The sequence below is a fragment of the Heterocephalus glaber genome, unplaced genomic scaffold, assembly GCF_053883595.1.
Source record: "Heterocephalus glaber isolate CG9 unplaced genomic scaffold, H.glaber_assembly_v1.0 deba00001577, whole genome shotgun sequence".
Classification (NCBI taxonomy): domain Eukaryota; kingdom Metazoa; phylum Chordata; class Mammalia; order Rodentia; family Bathyergidae; genus Heterocephalus; species Heterocephalus glaber.
The window spans coordinates 11,365,954-11,385,832 of NW_028258358.1; the positions used below are offsets into that span (position 1 = coordinate 11,365,954).

The 19,879-nt window shown below is 36.6% G+C and overlaps 1 protein-coding gene and 1 pseudogene across 8 annotated transcripts in view; one reads left to right on the top strand and one right to left on the bottom strand.

The window, feature by feature from the left end:
- Positions 1-19,879, top strand: part of Lmo7 (LIM domain 7) — a 219,473-nt gene that overhangs the window by 38,036 nt on the left and 161,558 nt on the right. The gene's annotated exons all lie outside the window — the stretch shown is intronic.
- On the bottom strand, positions 17,778-19,176 carry LOC101716232 (glycoprotein endo-alpha-1,2-mannosidase pseudogene; annotated as a pseudogene).

A 19,879-nucleotide genomic window follows, 5' to 3' on the forward strand; every position in this document is an offset into this window, starting at 1 on the left:
ATTGTTTGGTCAGAAAGTGCAAGTCAACTGGGCATAGTAAAGAAAGAAATATTCAGACATCTTCTGAGAAATCTGAATGCTTTAAATGGTCTGTGTATTTCCTGTATTGCTCAAACTTTAAAAATACAAATGGAAATAATGTACAGGTTCCTGGTTTGGCTTCAGATTTTCAATTTATGATAATGTGAAAATGATACCCACCCAGTGAAGCCAAAATTTGATTTTTGATTTTGAATCTTTCCCTGGGCTAGTGATGTGTGATATGACCTCTCTAGCCGTGCTGGACCGCGGCAAGTGAGCCCCAGCTCCCTGTCAACCATGGGATCAGGAGGAATATACTTGACCCTTTGCAGTGTTCCAATGCATCCCAGTCGTGCAGCACTTAATTTTAGTACAATGTACCAAACATTCTTCAGGCCCAGTATGCTTTCACCAGCGAGTGTGTGATATGACTTTGCCCCTTGTGTGTAGTATTCCATAAATTTCATGAGGTATTCAACACTTTGTTATATGAGCTTTGTGTTTAGTGCCTGAGCACATTTAAGGGAGGCTAGGCTAAGCTATGATGTTCAATTAGGTGCATTAAATGCATTTTCTTCTGACATTGGGGTTATTGGTTACAATGGTTATAACCCCATTGTAAGGTGAGCAGTGTCTGGATAAACTATTATGTTCCTTAGTATTGTCATGTAACAAGATAGCTTGAGTGCCCTTATATATTGGTACATAAAGGGCTTTGTTTACAATTTTGTTTTTATGGGGCTGGGTATTTAGCTCAGTGACGCCATGACTTCCTCACAAGCTCAAAGTCCTGAGTTCGATCGATTTCCATACCAAAAAAAAAGTAAAATTTCATTTTTATGACTGCATTGTGTTTCATTGTATAGATGAACTAGAATTTATATAACTTGTCTTTCAATATACATTTAAGATTTTTTCCTAATAATTATAAGCACTGCTTCAGTGAATAACATTGGGCATGGTCATTTTTCATGTTTGCAGTTAAAACCATAGGCTGATTCCTAGCAATTGAACTGATGGTTTTCTTTACAGGTTCAGCCAATTTGCATTGTCTTGAGCCTCAGATGAGTGGATCTGTTACCACCATTCTTGTTCTTTGCCAAGGAGAAGGATGAAGATGCTATCTTGTAATTTTGATTTTGTGTTTAACTAATAAGGTTGGTCATCTCTTAATATGTTTAGGTACAATTTGAGTCTTTTCTGTTTGCTTTTTATGTCCCTTTTCCTCCTTTGTAGAAGTTCCTTCTTTGTTATGGAAATCAGCTTTTTCCCTAGGATGTGAGCCAGTTTGTGTGTGTGTGTGTGTGTGTGTGTGTGTGTGTATGTTTTCCTTTGAAGAAACATCTTGAATTTTATCTAGTTGAGTTTAAGCTTTTCTTTCATGATTTTTGAGTTTTGTATCACAAAGATAATTCTTACTCCTGGAGTATAAAAATTCTCCTAGTTTCTTGAGGTTATTGTATGCATATGCCTTTTAAAATCATTGATTTACTTGGAATTAACATAAGTAGAAGGCACGAGCTACAGATCAAACTTATTTTTTTCCTCCCATTATTACCCATGTGAATTCACCCTGTTTTACATGGTGGATATTATAGACTATCCATCTGATACCCATTCTTTTCTTTTCATGATCTGAACCCTGACTTTTGTGAGAATGTTAGTAAATACAGATGAAATTATTTGTCTTCCCAGACACCCTTGTTGCTAGGGATGGTCATGTGCTACAGAAGACTCTGAGATTATCAGTGATGGTGAACCTTTTAGAGCTTTCAGTGATAACAGCCTGCTGTGGCAGATGTGCCATAGGTTTGCCACCACTGGTCTGACTTCTGGAAGATCTATTACCTTGCCAGCACATCATTTTGGTCTTGCCCATTTCTCTTTTCCTACCTGCACAAGAATGTAAGATTGTGGATGCTCAGCAGCTGAGGCAACAAAACATGCCAGTGAAGGCCAGCGTGCTAAAGGGGACCTTGATGACATTCTTGGGCTGTTTAGTGCTGTGAATTTCTTGCTACTTGGAACAAAATCAATTATTAACTTTAAGGGACATCTATCTGGGTATTATATACTAAGTTTCGTTATAGACTGTCATTTGAAAGGTAATTTCCCCACTGATTATAAAGGAAATACATGCTTATTGGACAATGTCTAGAAAATGATGAAAAGCAAATAGGAAACCACAGCTAATCATAATCTTGTGACTGTCATAACCCATTTTATATGTGTATTTTAATGCTTTAGCATCTTTTCCTGTGATATTAAATAATTTTTGACATTAAAATTAGCTATTTTTTAAATACACTAAAGACCCCATTGGTAATCCAAACTAGGGAATTTCAGTAGTATTCCTAGTATCTTCTTTGGCTATTAGTAAATTTAAAATTTTTAATTTGAAATTTTTTAGAAATAGAAACTTTTTTGCAAAATTCTTTTTTCATTTGTTACTGAATTACAGTTTCATACACTCGGATGCATGATTTAATATCTTTTTTCTTGAAATATTTGTTTGCAGATTTTAATAGAGAAGTAGAGCAGTGACTTTAACATAACCAACATTATTACACTTAAAGAAAAGCTTATTCCTAAAATTAACAATGTTTGGATCAGTGTTTTTGATTTCCAGAAGTATACCGATTGACCTCAATTTAAGAAACACTTTTCCAACTTGAATTAACATTACAAAAGGGTTAATTTTGCCTTGATAACTTGTAAAAAGTTTAGGAAGAGTATCATCAAAGAAAATACTGGTAAGTCAATTTCCTAGCATTTGTGGGCCATCATCCAGGAAATTGATATGGATTATACTTTCAGAAACCTTATTATGGATACTGTGAGCTTTATAGAAAAATGTAATTGAAGTAAAAACATTTATGGAAAAAGTTCCAATTTCTGGCAGCAGAGGTCAGAGTGCTTCTGTATATGTTGGCAAACTCAAAGCAGAGAGAGAAGTACAGGGAAAGAATGCAGTTCAATGGAAGGACTGAATTCTTAGTTTTTCTTAGTATACCAGCCAAATAGATTTGAAGGGCAGGGTATCCACAACATTACATTGAAGTACAATGGGATCTCAAACCATATGTGTTGGCTTTCTCATGTGGGCATTAGCTCAGTTTTTGAAAGATAAAGAAAACTCATGCAAAGGAAATGAAAAATACTCTATTGAACAGTGTTCTGATTAGAGTAATGGAATAGTAGTGTCTGATACCAGGGATCAAGCTCAGGACCTTGTACTTACTAGGCAGGTATGGCACTGCTGAGCTACATCCCTGGCCCAGTCGTAGCTCCAATCTTTAAACAATAGAGTTTTCCTTGTAAAGAAAATAAAAGTACAAGCTGAGCATGGTGGTATACTCCTATAATCCAAGCAGTGTGTGAGGCTGAAGTGGGAGGCCAGCCTGGGCTATGCAGTGAGTTCAAGGCCAGGGTGGACTATATAGCAAAACCTTGTCTCAAGAGTACAAAAACCCAAGCACTTGAGTTGGAAGGCATCTCTCAGTTTTAGAGCACTTACCAAGCACACACCAAGGCACTTTTCAGTCCCTAGTACGCACACACACACACACACACTCACACTCACACACACAAATTCTGAATTAAATCTGCCAGTAACAGCAAGTAGTTTGTAGTATTTTGTTTCAGGATTAATTTCAACTTTCTATCTCTGTTATTTATAATTTTGTCTTTGGCTTAAATTATTGCAGAAGAATGTTCAAACATATTTGTACTCTGTATTTGCTTTCAGTTACAAAATCTTTTGTAAACTAAATTTAAGCTAGGTTTCATGATTATAAAACAAGTGCTTTCATGTAGTAATATCTAAATGTGTTTAGAAAAATGGGCTTTATTTTCAGATTGACACCTCCCTTTCCCCTTTCCTCTTCTTAGTTTTATTTATTTAATTTCATTTTTGAGTTCCAAGAAGAAACTGAATATACTCTTTTTGAAGATATTTTCTGTTCTGTGGTATTGGGATTCTGAACCAGCAAGACAACTCCAAAGATATCTTTGTTGTTTAGAGCTGGGCAAGCTGTAAGGTGGTGGGTGAACTTTGTGAGAGAGCTCTGTATCTAAATGTTATCCAACCATTCATTACTGGAATGCTATTTTTTGAACAAAGAATGACAGTTGTTTATTAACTTACTTGAAGAAGTTGATCACTGAGACATGATGCTTATAGACATAAAATGGAAGAATATTTTATAAATTGGCATTCTTATTCATAAATATCTTCATGTAAAAGACACACAGTGGTTTTTAGCTTACAAGAAGCAAAATAATCTTAAAGATTCATGGAGAATTTTGTAAATGTTCTCTAAAACTGAACATGCTTGTAAAAAACTCCGTTGTAGGGCCGGGCATTTAGCTCAGTGGTTCCACCGCCTGCCTCATGAGCGCAAGGTCCTGAGTTTGATCCCTGCTACCCCCCAAAAGACCAAAAAACCCCTCCGTTGTATATATAAAATCACGTCACTAATGAATATATAGTAATTACTAATGTAATTACTGTATAATTACATATATAGTAAAGTATAAATGTGTATATGTATATTATATATATGTATATAATGCTAGGTGTTATTATATGTACATATAAAATGTTAGATGCAGTCATATTCTTGCTGAAAATATCCTCAGCATCCTGCGTAGAGCACACTGGACACTAAGTAAATGTTATGAAATAAAATTATGCTGTCAAGTATAGCATATTAATGCTTAAGTATGCCTTTCTCCAGACTAAATATTTGTCCTACTGATTGAATTAACACTGACTCTTCTTGCTCCACTATGTCTATGATTGTTAATATGATTATAGCTAACAAAAAATAGATTTTTCACAGCTTATCTTTCTCTATCTGTTATACACAAAGACACCCAACACTCCAATCTGGCTTCTTTGCATTAACATGAACACCTTCTAAGTGTCTTTGACTCCGGGGGAAAATGAACCTTTCTAAGCAATGCGGCAGGCAACTTGACACCAGGGTGGGGAGCATGAATTTGTTAGGCGTTGATTCTCTTTTGAATTCCAGGAATGTCTCTCTCAGTATCAATCCACAACTGAAGATTAAGGTGGTTCTGCTTTTGGATAAAATGTTCCTTATTTAATGCATTCCACAGCTTCTCCAATCGAATATGAATGTGAAATTTAAGCCTCCTTTCCCTGGCAAACAAAGATGAGAATGCATTGCATTATTAACAAAGCTTTTAGCCACCAAGAGGGGTATAAGTAAATAAGTTGAGGACAACCTCCCCAATGTTTTTAAACAACAACAATAACAACAAACCATTCAAGGTAGTACCTTTCTGTAATAAGGTGGCAGATCTTTGGTGATTGCACATGAAGCTTTCTTACAGGGCTTTTTATCTATTGAATGATTAAAATTGTAACATGGAATTACAGCTGTTAGTCTGTGATTGAAGCGTTTAGTGGGAGAGCTGTAAAGTTTGGGATAAATCCAAATAGTACAACTTTTATTTTTGTGTCTGAGATAAGAACGACTTACCTTTTTAGAAAAGGCTTTTAAGACCTTATTTATGTTATGGAATGAGCGCAGGTCCTGTCCCTGTCCCACTCCCCTTTCAAATTTTGTTTAATTCTGAGAAGACACAGCTAATTATATACACATGAAACACTACTAATAAAGACTGGGGCATTTGGAGCATAACTTTGCCCCTGGCTCAGAGATATAGGCTATTGAAAATATGGTACAAAAGTACTTTTGATTAATCACAGTTTCATTTACTTAATTTTTTTAAAAACTACAGTTATTCTCTGTGAAAGTTAATCTTTGGCATTAAATTTTTTTTTTTTTGTACTGGGGATCGAACTCGGGACCTTGCACTTGCAAGGCAGGCAGAGGAACCACTGAGCTAAATCCTTGGCCTGACGTTTATTTTTTTAACAGTACCTGAAATCAGAATTTAACAAATAGGATAGGTTGTATTTTGATGTTTACAAGCTACATTATGTTCATTCATTCAACAAATATTTGATACCCACCATATGTGCCAATGTCTTTTCTAGGTGTTTGAGATATAGTAGTGAAAAAAATCAGACATGCATATAGAATAACTAATGAATATTAAATTTTTCATAACCTAGTCAAATTTATTAAACTAGCTGACAATCTTAGAACAGAAATGAGCTGTATTTCTTGTAACTTGTATCCTTGTTACCTTATTTTTGAGCAAAGTTTTCACATGGGGTTCCACAGAGCATGGATTTCTGTTGGTGAGTTTTGGGAGTTGGAGGTGGGATTGGGCCTAGAATTTTCTGCCTGCTTCCCATGCTTACCTGTCTGCAATTGGATCAGCTTTGCTCCTCTCTGTTTTCACGTGAGCATTTACTGTAATATTTCTTTAAAAATAAATGTACTAGTCTAGGTTACACATGGAACAGTGTGTTGGAAGATGGAGAATTAATGGTTTTTTGTTTGAAATTTGTCTTAAACACAAATGGTTAAATGTTCCATGATTAATGCTTGTGGTCAGATTGATCTACGTCTCTCCATGGATTTCTTTCTTGTCTTTGCAGCTTGGTAAAATTGTTCATGACATGAAATGTGATTATCTGAAATCTATAGCTCTTATAGAATGGAAATGTGGAAATGACCTTAGACAGAATCTGGCATTCGATCATATTTATTATGCCCAGCTCCTTCCCTGATAGAGCCCTCTTGCTGTGTACAGACATTTTTGTCTTTGTAACTTATTGGGTTCTATCTTTTAGAGGCCTGTATCCATTGGGGATTTTCCCTCCTTTCTTTGTGTAACACACGATTTTATTCAGAAAACATGTATTAACCTCCTTTTATATAAAAAAATGTTGTGCTGTATTGACAAAGAAAATAGATTAGCTCCATGAGTTGCTCAACATTTCTTCCATTTTATAAATAGTTACTGTCTACTATATCATAGGTTCCTTGCTAGAATGATGAGCTTCAAACAGATGTGTTTGCTATGTCTAGCTAATCCAGAGCCAATAGGGTAAGACAGCAGTTCTAGAAGATGCAGATACTATAATCTATACAACTAGAGCTACTGAACCTTGCAAAGGATTGAGACACAGATGAAGCAATGGAGGAAAGGTGTTTTCATCAGCTTTGGCCTTGACAAAGTACTTAACAGTCCCAAGATACAGCTTTTGGGCCAGCTGCATCAGAGTCATCTAAATGCTTATTACCTACAGATCCCAGCTCCCACGCTGGAGCAGGGTAGGAATCTAAAGTATTATCAAATTGTCCAGGGGCTAGTGGTGTTTCTCAGTGGTACAATGTGAGGCCCTCCTGAGAGGTCCTTGTGACAAAGAAGCAAAACAAACTCCCACAAGCAAATGGTCTGGTGATTGTTAATGCTTAGCAAAATTTAAGAATCACTGTCCTAAACTTATGTTAATATTGGTTCAGAAAATGGCAACAATTCTTATAAAAAGTCACACTAATGACTTTTTTTTTTTGGTACAGAGGATTGAACCCAGGGCCTCACATATGCTAGACAAGTGCTCTACCACTGAGCTACATCCTCATTCTTTTTACTTTTTGTTTTGAGATAGATTCTTTCTAAACTGCCCAGGCTGGCTTTGAACTTATGATTCTCCTGTCTCAGTCGCCCGTGTAGATGAGATTATAAGTGTGCACCACTGGACCCAACCTATCTTTTTTATATTTGGGTAATTTTCACCCTTTTTTCTTATATTTGGATAAAGTTCACCCTTTTTAGTGTAGCAAGTTCTGCCAGATACATACAATTGTGTATCTGTGAGACACTGGCCAATTTCAACACCTTCCCGGATTTTCCCGTGCACCCTTTTGCAGTCCATGGCAACTAATCTGGTTTTGGTCCTTTTAGGCACTTGTAATTTTGTTTTTTGAGATTGTCTGCATCCTTGTCAACACTTCCTATTGTGAGTTCTTAAAATTTTAGCCACTCTTAAATGTAGTATTAGTATGTAGAAGTAGTAGTATGTTGATCATTGTACAGTCATACTTCATAGTAATTTTAACCTGCATTTTTGTAATTACTAATTGTTTTATTTGAGCACCTAGCATCCTAAGATGAACAGTAGGCAATGGTCTTCTCCTTCTCCAGGAATTTCTGGATGTCAGGATAAATGACAGATGGGTACCAATGAATGTGAAGTAAAGTTTATTATTCATAAGTAAATAGCAAGAGATTCTCCAAGGAGAAGGGTCAGGTATTGTCTGGAGTCAGAGGTGGAAAGGGGGTTGGTGGTTTTGGATTTTTATTTTGGTTAAGGGTTAGAGTCTAGATGAGGTGCCCTTTTTTGACAGCGAGCCTGAGTGGTTTGAAATCTCCATGGGCACCAAGGGGTAGATAGTAAGAAAATCTCCATGGGCTTTCTCACAGGGATGTCCAGATGTGGGGCAAGGAGGAAAGGGGAGGCTGGGGACCTTGAAAGCAGTCAGGGGTCAGCATCAAACACTGAGTCATTCTTTTTATTATGCCAGTGTCATTTGAGCACATTTTTGGTGTGCTTATTTGCTATCCATATATATTTTCAGTGAAATCTGTGTTCAGTTTACTTGTTCATCTTTTAAATTGGTTTGTTTTTGAGCATTCTATATTCTAGAGATAAGTTCTTTATTGGATATATTTTGCAAATATTTCTCCTAGTAGTTTGACTTACTTGCATTCTCATAAAAGAGTAGAACTTTAGAGGAAATCAATTTACCTTTTTTTCTTTTATCAGTTGTACCTTTGGTTAATATGTAAGATATGTTGGCTTAATCAAAGTCACAAAGATTGTCTCCATTGTTTCTTCTGGAAGTTTTATAGATTCATATTTGACAGTTGGATTGAAATTCCTTTAGATTTATATTTGTATATGGTGCAAAGTATGGATTGAAATTTATATTTTATTTATTTTTGCCTGTAGATGCCCAGTTGTGTCTCAGCATTAATTATTGTCAATCTTAATACAGCCTCATCTTTGTATTTTCCTTAACGGATTATTTTTTCCGCTGTGCCACTTTTCTCCAGTACTTTTAAACCAAGGTCAATATCATAAGTATATCCATTAGCAGTATGAAGTAGAAGAAAAGAACATGTACCTCAACTTTGTTATAAAATTTCTTAGCCTCTCTTTTTCTTTTCTTCTTTCTCTTTCTTTTTATGGTTTTCACTATGTAAGGGAGAAAGTCCTGTAGGAAGGGTACAGGAGTCGGCTAACTTTCTTGTGTAAATTAGGTTAAATAGAAGGAAAAATAGAGGAAGGCTTAAAATTCTGTAACACAGAGAGTGGCAGAGCGAGAATTGGAAAGCAAGGTGTCTGGCATAAACCTGGTGCTTGTTACTGTATACTGTCTGCTCCTTACTACTCATTTACTTTCCTTTTGTCTCTAAAGATTTTTAATTATGTCACCTTATACGTAATGACTTACACTTTGTGAAGAGCTTTGGATATCAGCTTTGAATATCATAGTGTTAGATTGATATTGTGATTTGTTGGCTTAACAATGGCAAATTCTACCTACCTTCAGCTCTTTGTAAATTATTGTGTAGAGTCAGTAATACAGAGGACATCTTTTTTTGTAACTTACCAATCATTACCATACAGGTAATTTCCTAAGAATTTGTTAGATAACAAAAGTTTTGCTCTCTGGGTATCTTTTGGTCTAGATTTTCCATGGAATTTGCCTTTATTTATTTTGCTTAGCAAAGACTCAGTAAACATCCTGTAAAGGGGAGTCATGAATTTGTAGTAACTGGGATTACAGTTTCTGTAAACCCTGCTGGCCTCTAGGAATAAGGCCGCAGTGCTACATATCTGAGTGTTCTGGCTAGAGTTTACTCAGGTTTGTGTGAAGTGGAAGGAAACTGAAGCCTCACCCTCGCCTATTGTCTTCTAAGAGAATGCCAAAGTAAGAGACCCATTAAAAGATGAAAGTCTGGCAATACATTTTAATCTTCTCATCTGCCTATCCTGGGTGGCCTCCAGGCCTTGTCGACAAAGGGAAGCAGTGGAATATTTACTTGGATTTTATCCTAGGGAAACTAACTCAGAACTCAGCTCTTCATTTGAACCACAATGCCTCTTGAAGTACATGTTGACCTTAAACTGTGCTTTTAGACTTACTACCCTTGAGTGCATCTTAGCTCCCTAAGGCCCAGGATGTGGCTGACAGATCTAACAATGAAGAGAAAGAAAGGATGGAAACAGCTTTTCACGGTCTAGATATATTGGAGAAAAAATTTTCTACCCTCTAAAGATTTAATAATTGAGTCTATGAAATAAACTGACAGTAGAAAGGTTAGTAATAGAAAAGATACATGCATTTATTATATGAGTGGGAGCATCACAGGAAAAAGTGAGTACCCAAATACCCAGGGAGATCGAGAAGTCTGTATATACTCTTCTTAGAGGATTGTGGGTACAGGGCAACCTAGTGAGTAGTTGACTTTGGGGAAAGATGAATGGGCCTTCAGAAGAATGGGCACCAGCCTGTGACAGTCTGCTTTGTAGTAGTGTGAAGCTCCAGTCACTTCTCCAGTGATACAGGCAGTCTTCCTGGTTGATGAGCTTCCTGGGGAAGGGGTCTTGTGTTAGCTAGGATTTTTAAAATTCTAAGCGAAAATCTGAGAAAACCAGCTTATAAAGATGAAAGATTTATTTTGGCCCATAGTCTTGGAGGTTTCAGTCCCTGATGAGTTGCCTTGTTGCCTTTAGGTCTGTGGCAAGGGAGTAAGTACATCATGCTAGGGGTGAGTGGTGCAGGTGGCACTCACCTCATGGCTGGAAGTAAGAGAGGAAGGGACCTGGGTCTCACAGTCCCCTTTGAGGGCCTGACCGCATTGATCTAAGATCTCCCACCAGGTCCATCTCTTAAAGGTTCTACCGGTTTCCAATAATGCCAAATGGAGGGCTCACCCTTTAACACATGGGCTTTTGGGAGACATTTTAGATCCAGAGTATGGCAGGACTCAGGAAAATTGAGTTCTATACAATTGGATTTCATTTCCAGTGGGTTGATGTGTTAGTAACCATTGTTCTCTCTTTTTATCAATCCCATTTCATATAGTATATAATTATGGCCCATGGATACAGATACATCCCAGTGTTGGAGTGTTGGATATTCAGTGAGAGACTATAGCAGGACTTAATGACAACTGAGTTCCTTTTGGAGGATCTGTCGTAAGGAAGATAAGAGAATATCAAATATAGCTCTCTCTCTGAACTTTGCAAGAGTAAGAAGGAAGAAATCCTAGAGGACAGGAAAAGGTTAGAGACTTTGGTTCTGAGGATGCTTCTGGGACCTTCCAATCTTCTTTAGTTCAGAATACTTTATATCCCTTTCTGAGCTCCAAAATTGGGATGTATCCATGGGCCACGGTTTTGTGTAAGAAATAGGGATGATAAATAGGGAGGAAAATGGCTACTAGCACATCAATTCACTGAGAAATGAAGACTAATCAATCCAAGGATTTTCCATCTTAGCTTTTTTAATCTCCTGCAAGGAGTAAAGTGTATTGGAATTGGCTTTGTGGGAGGGGATTTTTAGGTATGACAGATGAATGGAAGATGTACAGAAGAATAGGCAGTTTATGAAAATAATGTTGGAAAACTGATCCTTGCAGTAAAAGAATGAGAAACATAGAGAAGGCATGGAAATGTACAATTTTTGTCTTAGTCAGTTTGGGCTGGGGCCCTGAAACAACATGTATTTATTTCTTGTAATTCTGAAGGCAAGGAAGCCCAAGATTAAGATGCTGAAAGATTAGGTGTTTGATGATGGCCAGTTTTCTGGTTCATAAATGGTACCTTCTCATTGTGCCCTCGCAAGGCAGAAAGGGGGCTGGAGAACTCCGTGAGGTCTCTTATAAGGGCACTAATCTCATGTATGAGGTCTCTATCCTCATGACCTAAATTACCCCTAGAGGCCCTACTTCTTAATACTGGCACATTCAGGATTAGGATTTTAACATATGAATGTTGGGATACTACACACATTCCTTCCCTTAAAGTTGTCCTATGGGAGAGCATCCAGCTACACTGCAGATTTTACCTGCATGATGGGTAAAACCTGTCCTGAATTTTATGTTACCCTTTCCAGGATGTTTCTATAAAGTGAACATGGATTATGTGGGAGGCCTAAAACTTGACTGCATTAGCATCTATTTTGTCAGAAATATTAGACTGGCACGTCAGATCAGTCATAGGTGACTAGAATAAAGGATGAGTAAATTTTGAAGGAAAATAACTAGGAAAAGTTATGGAACCCAAAAATACAATATGGGGATTGGGAGAAAGCCCTAGTGGGAGACAGTGCTTCCGGGCCACCAGAGGGCAGGCTGTGTTCATGCAGCCTTCATTGAACTCCATATTTTAGAGCACCATGGAGCTCTGTGGGGAAGAAGGGCAACTTCAGCATGAAGACAACATTGTTATGCTCCTCCCCTAGCTTTGTGATGCCATGTTAACTTCAACAAAATGTGATTTTTCTCTCAAACTTTTTCTTTCTCCCCAAGCAGTTATTCTAGAGGATAAAGTACATATTTCTTTAACACTTGTTATATATTCTTTTAAAATTTGCATTTTATTTAAGAGTACATATAAAATTAATCAATGACTTCTGCAACATGACTGAAATGTAAACTCCAATCCCTCTCAAGAAAGATTTAATGTTTATAACATTAAAGTATTTACAGTTGTTTTAAAGACAATATCTGTGGAGACTGTCTTGGCACTTATGACTAATCCATTCTAAACAAGCAGTAATCTTAAAAACAACCATTACTACCGTTAAACTAAGTTAAAATATAAGAAGTTTGTTGACTATGCTGTAACAAATTATGAGAAAAAATGGATTTTATACTGTTGTATACTTAGAAATGTATACTTAGAAATTTTGTATAAATAAAAGAATTCCCTTTACTAAGGTAAATTTTGTATAAATAAAAGAATTCCCTTTACTAAGGTAAATTCCTTAGGAAATAATTCTATGTTTAGTTTTTGACCTCTTTAAGTAAATCGAGCACTTGAACTTATAGATGTATTCAAGAATGGTGGCCAAGATGCACTTATCCTATATTCTTTTTTAGTTTTCATCTGTTCTTTGCATCAACCTTGTTTTTTATTTTTTGAGCAGCCTGTGCAATTTCAGCATCCCTTTTAACTCACAAAATTTCAAGAGCATTAGGAGATTTTACACCACACTCTCTAGTAGCCAGCTGGTCACTGAGTTCCTCAGCCTTCTCTATTTTCTATTCATCCAAAATTCATCCTCCTTACCTCCCTCTCTCCCCTCCCCTCCCCTCCCCTCCCCTCCCCTCCTCCTTCCTTCCTTCCTTCCTTCCTTCCTTCCTTCCTTCCGGTAGGGCTGAGAACCACAACCAGAGCCTCAGGCATGCTAGGGAAGTGCTGTCCCACTAAACTACACTCAGAGCCGAGGCTTCATCTTTAGAATTCGATACAATCTCAGTTCATTTAGGCCAGGAAGAAAGAACCCACTCTACATCTTTTCATGAGTTTTAAGTCTGCAAGAGAATAGTTCTAGATAGTACCCTTCTCCTTCCTGGCCATATTCAGAAGTCTGTAGTCTTGGAAATAGGGCTTTGTGCCAACCACCCCACAGTGAGATGATTTACCTCATGGGCACAGAACTAAATGCTGAGGTCCTGGGTGGGACTGTACCCTGTTGACATTTCATGAATAACTGTTTTCCAGGATGTAGCAGTCAGAAGCAGAGTTCCATTTTCTTAAAGAAGGGAATCTTTAAAGGGGTAAAGTCAGCAAACTCCCAAAGGGCCATGAAGGTACCAGGTTGCCCCTTCTAAGGAAAGTGTGGGCTAGGAATCTTCTCTGATTAATCTGCTTATACTGGGCTTCTGGAGGGCCCTCTTAGACACCAGGAGCTTGTAATTTCATTTTGTTTTGTCCTGCATTTGAAAGCTCTTTCAAGGCATGTTATGTCTTCTATTATTTGTGTCTATCCAAGTACAGCTTGCATTGCTCTTACTGGAAATGGCTGGACTAGGAATTTTACATTTTCAATTTTTTTGGATTTTATAATATTTTGCATCTACATGAGATATGATTGAAGTGGGACCCAAGCCTAAACATGAAATTCATTTATGTTTTGTCTTACTTTTCTCATTGCTGAGACAAAATACTCCACACTCAAAGTTAAAGAAAGAGTTATTGTGGCTCACAGTTTGTAGAGGTTTTTGTTCACAGTTGGCTAGCTCCAAGGCAAGGTGGCATAGAAAAGAGGCATTACAGAGGAGAAACAGTTCATGTAGGCAGAAGGCAGCAAAGCGGCGAAGTAGCAAAGAAGCAGCAGCAAGCCTGCCTTCTTTCTGTTCTTTTATATCCGTCTAGGCTGCCCTCATTTTGGGTGGTGCCAGTCACACCCAGTGTGGGCCTTCCCCTCCTCCACACCTAGAACTGTGCTAAAACAATCAGTGTACTAATTTAGTATTCATGCACCCTTAATCCTAGCATCACACAATTTAATCCCAGCATTACACAAGCTATATCCAGCCACCTCCCAAAACTCCCACCTATGAGCACATGAGGCTTTGGGAGGATATCTAGATACAAGCCATAACATGTTTCATGTACCCCTTGTCCATTTGGCCTGAAGGTAATTTTATATAATAATGTTTAAATTTTTTTTGGTTTGTATGTTTTGGCTGTGATTGTCACGTGGGGTCAGGTGTGTACTTTTCCATTTATAGCATTTTGTCAGTGTTCAAAAAGCATTTTAAATTTTGGAATTTTTTTTTTTTTTTTGGTACTGGGGATCAAATTCAGGACCTTGTGCTTGGGAGGCAGATGTGGGCATCACTGAGCTAAATCCCCAGCCCTCAGATTTTTTGATTAGGTATATATACTCAAGTTGTACTAGGTTTGACATTGATGTATTTGAATGAACAAATCAAAAACATTTAATAATTTGTTGATTATATTAGGCATCAGACTTTTCTGTAGAGGACAAGACAGTAGTGGTTTCGGCTTTATGGAACATGAGTCTGTTAGGACCAATCAGTTCTGTCCATTGTGTGAGAAATCACACTTTTTTTTTTACTGTAATTACTTTATTCAAAAAGGCAAGAAATAGATAATTATAAACTACTAAGCCATTATGAAAAGATATTCCAATCATTTTTTCTTTGAGAATAACTTTTTACAATGAATACAGAATCTGTGTCATCTTATTTTGAAATTTGACTGCTATTAACTGGTTAGGGGAAAGGGTTGGGGAATCAGGACAGAACAGAGATAAGATATGATATAGCGCATTATCTATGTCTTCAGCAGGAACAAGAAAAAGGTGGCATCCCTTCTGAGAACTTCATCTTTTTATATACTTCCCCTTAATCTCAGTACCATTTCACAAAATTCATTTTCTGTTATGGCAGTTTGAAATATACAAGATAAGCAATGAAGAAAATCCCCCGTATAGTAAACATTTCTCCAACAAAACTTAATAAAATATGGTATGTTATAAAATATTAGTAAGCATGCATTTATAATTTATTTAAAAATAACATAGTGGCTAACAATATAAAAAAATTCACAGGTTATATTGTATATTTGTTCCTATGCATATTGTATATTTGTTCCTGTGAAGATGCTCGGTTATATCAAAATATCATTATACTGTATCCTTATAACTTTCTCCAGAAAATTTTCAATGGTCTGATCATTCTCTGAGAAATAGAAAATTCTTAAATTATAAGTAACTTTGTTAACCATGCTTCTTTTTTTTTTTAAACATCATATTTTACTTCAAAATCACTATTTAAAAATAAATTTTAGGGCCGGGGATTTAGCTCAGTGGTTCCATCGCCTGCCTCGAAAACGCAAGGACCCAAGTTCGATTCCCGGTACCAAAAAAACCCCCAAACAAACAAAAAACAACAACAACAACAGAAAATAAATTTTATCACCTGGTAGGCAATTTTATGATAAATCTCAGTGCTAATTTGTTTGTGAATATCTGTACTCAGAAGATTTATATATATTGCTTGTTAGCATTACCCTATTGCTTCTCATAATAGAATTAAATATCTAAGAATATTTATATAAAAGGATGTATTAGATGCTTTTTAGTGTACTTATGGTTACAAATATAACTATAATAATAGAGTTCCTTTTATTTTTATTTAGTTTTGAGAATGTTCTCATCAGCTTGAACCAATGGTGGTACATGCATGACTCTTTCATTAGGCAACTTGTACCCCTAGTGGTAGAAGTGGTACATTCATGTATGGGACGGTCATGTATGTACCACTGGTGGTTCAAACCACTCAGCAGAAAGACATATGAATTATGGTCCTGTCGTTAATGTGTTATTAAAGAGATTGACTTTCAGCACACAAATGATTGATCCATTTGCCACAATATGATAGTTATTTGTCACAAATATTTTAACCTGATGGATACCATAAAATGTATTACATTTTAAAATGGAGATATCATTATATAAATGGGAATATGTATCATTATATATATGAATTTAAACTATTGTCTTCTCAGAAATTACTTTAAATATAAACAAGCTTTTGTTTCCATGTCTGTAATATCTGAAATGGTAAGCGCATGTTCTTTGCTATTTTTGGTAAAACATAAAATGTTAAAAGACAACCCAATGATAGAATTAACATTCTTCTTTCTTAGCTAATAATGTCTGGTGAATATTAAATTTTAAGACATAAATAACAGAAAAGTTAGAGATTGACAAGGTATCCTGAAAATAATAATATCTAGGGCATCATATATTCATGATAATTGTGAAGCACTTTCCTAATAATTGAAGTATAATCACTAACTTTTATAAAAGTGCTTTCTATAGTTCTAAAATTGGTATACTGTACAGCATAGTAAAGCAGAAACACTAAACATGCCAAACACTTAGCATGCTATAGTTAACCAAAAATCTTCAAATGATGGTACAGACTGTAGTCTTCCTGACACAGTAAGGGTTAATGTATATAACTTAAAATACATAAAAGACTATTATTTAAAGTGGTTTTAGATTCATAGCAAATTTGAGAAAAAGTGATTATATTTTTGAGAATTTTATCACAATAGGAGTTATCTAGACTCTTTACTAATATAATAAAGGAAACTGAATCACTGAAAAAATTAGAAACAAACTCTGTACACTATCTTTTTTTTTTTTTTTTTTTTTTTGTGGTACTCGGAATTGAATTCGGGTCCTTGTGCTTGCAAGGCAAGCGACAGAACCACTAAGCTAAATCTCCAGCCCCTGTACACTATCTTTTTTAGGTCATATTTTTCTTTGTTTGATGTACCAAATATACATACAGCCCTATATCTTTGGGCCTAGGATACAAACAAGAATTAGCTGTGTGATAGCTACTTTATATAACAGGCATTTATCCACTGTGAACTGAAAATTAAATTTTCACTCGAGCAGATTTTCGATTTCAGTCAGAAAGGTAGCAAATAATGCCATGAAGAATGTTATTTAGGGCCAGGGATTTAGCTCAGTGGTTTCGCTGCCTGCTGCGCAAGCACAAAGACCCGAGTTGGATCCTCGGTACCAAAAAAAAAACAAAAAAGAATGTTATTTACACAACTTTTCTCTACAATATTTTCTCAGTGCAGTATTTACTATCTTTAAAAAAGTAAAAAAAAAAAACCCTTTAATAAAGATAATAATAGTATTGATTTTGACAGAACTGTTCCATAACTCAAAACAAAAGGAATGTATTTCTTGAAATTAGGTGATTTTGATAATTACTAACCTTTAATCAGTCCCTTAAGTAATGGGCATCTGATCATCTGATACATAAGCTGTTCTTTCCTTACTAAATTTTTCAGACCACTTACGAGTAAGTTCTAGATAAAGGTTTGGTTTATGAGGCCGATAGTCTAAATACACTATTACTCATTCTTTTGGGAATAGCTTTCTCAATCTGGGTTCCTTCATGCCATTCATTAAAAGAGGTGATAGAAATTAAACCTGGATGGGTCTGAAGTGCAGCACCCAGACCGACTTCATAGTACTTTCCATTGATTCTGTTCCGCGTGTTTTGAGTGTTCCAAGGCCGGATGCTGGTGTCTGTGTATCCTGGACCCACACTTGGGATAAACATTAAGTTGTACTTATCACAAAAGAGTTTTAGATTAGCCCAGTTCTGATGTGAGGAGCCATAAGTAAAGCCATTTGTGGCAAAATACGTGTAAATACCATCAAAACTACTTTGAAGAGTATCATTTTTATGTTTTTCTTCTACTAGAAGTGCAATAAATAAACCATCATAAGGGGAATTTCGAACACTGTGAGACCCTGAAGTAGTTAACAGATTGGCCCATTTTTCAGGCTTTGTGATATAGGAATTGTATACATAAAACATAGGAAGAGATTTCCCAGTTCTTGTCTTGTACCTGTAAAAGGCTGGATGATTTCCTTATCTGTCTATAATGTATTTGACATTTTGATACATGTTTTGATCATCTCGATTGCTATAGGGTTCTATGTGAAAAGTGACCTTTAGATTGTATTTATGGGCCTTATCCAAAATAGTTGGTACTAAGTTATCAGTAGCTTCTCCATTCTCATCTTTTGAATCAGGTGGGTACCAAGATAGTGCAAGCACACCAATAGAAGCTGAACGCATTTGTCTCATGTGAGTTTCTATGACAGAAGGGTCCCGAGAGCTGTAACTTCCCAACTCGGGATAAAAGCTGGGGCCAATGTCATCTGGGGTGTGTGTCTCCCTTGTGGATAATGCTTGGCTATTCTAGGGTCCCAGTGTTGTAAGACTGGTTGGTTCCACTGTATATATTTACCATCAAATTGTGGCTTTCCATACAAACTGTAATAAAATACATTGAAGAAGTAATTCAGAGGAGCCAGTTCTTCAAGCTTAAATTCAGAGGCCTTGGAAGGTTTCATAGTGATTTCGATACTTTTTAAATTCTTGGTATTGGTTTCGCTCTTGATTCTGTCACTCTTTTGTAAATCAAGTTTTTTCCCCAAATGAAGTGTGTTGATGAAGTTCTGGAAGAAGGTCAAGTCCAAAAGGAGCTCCAAAAGTAGCTGTATTTGGTCTCAGCATTTTAAAATTCATCATCACAGAGAAAATAAATAGAACAAAAAGTGACAAAATGATGCGAGTCCTTTTCCAAAATTTTGCCATGATGACATCCTTTTAATTCCAAAACAGTAAATGTTTTGCAGGCTCGGGGAGTCGGACGTCGGCCGAGTGGCTGCGACCCGGAATGCGGAGAAAGCCAAGAGCTGCCTGTCAGAGCCCGAACAGCCCCGCCGGTCAAACACTTGCTCCAGCCTTTTCCGGAGCCTGAGAGGGCCTGCGGGGTGGGGAGAGGGCCTGTGGGGCGTGAGGGGCCGGAGGGGCGGGGCCCGCGGGTGCAGAAATCCCATTGTTAATTATCGGAGGCTAGGTTCCAACAAAACTTTATTTAAAAATCAGGCAGAAGGCTAGATTTTACCCTTAGGTGTTCGTTTACCCATCCCTAGTTTAAAACCTAGTTTTCTTTTTTTTTTTTGGTAATGGGAATTGATCTCTGGTCCTCGCTCTTTCGGGGCAGGCGGCAGAACCACTGAGTTAAATCCCTGGCCTTAGACCTAGTTTTCAGTAAGATTAGGTTCATAAGTTTTTTATCTTCTACTTCAGCATACTACTAAGCAAATGCATAAATGACAGTTATTGAGTGGATGCATGGACAATTGTTTCTATTTGATAAGTAATAATTAAAACTACTTTTTCTTACATTTCTTCAAGTTTTCAGAGAATATATAAAGAATTGTCTACATGTTGCATCCATAAATATTTAAAATACAATTAAAATGAGATTATAGGAAATGAAAAGTTTTGGCACATCCATTTAGAATGG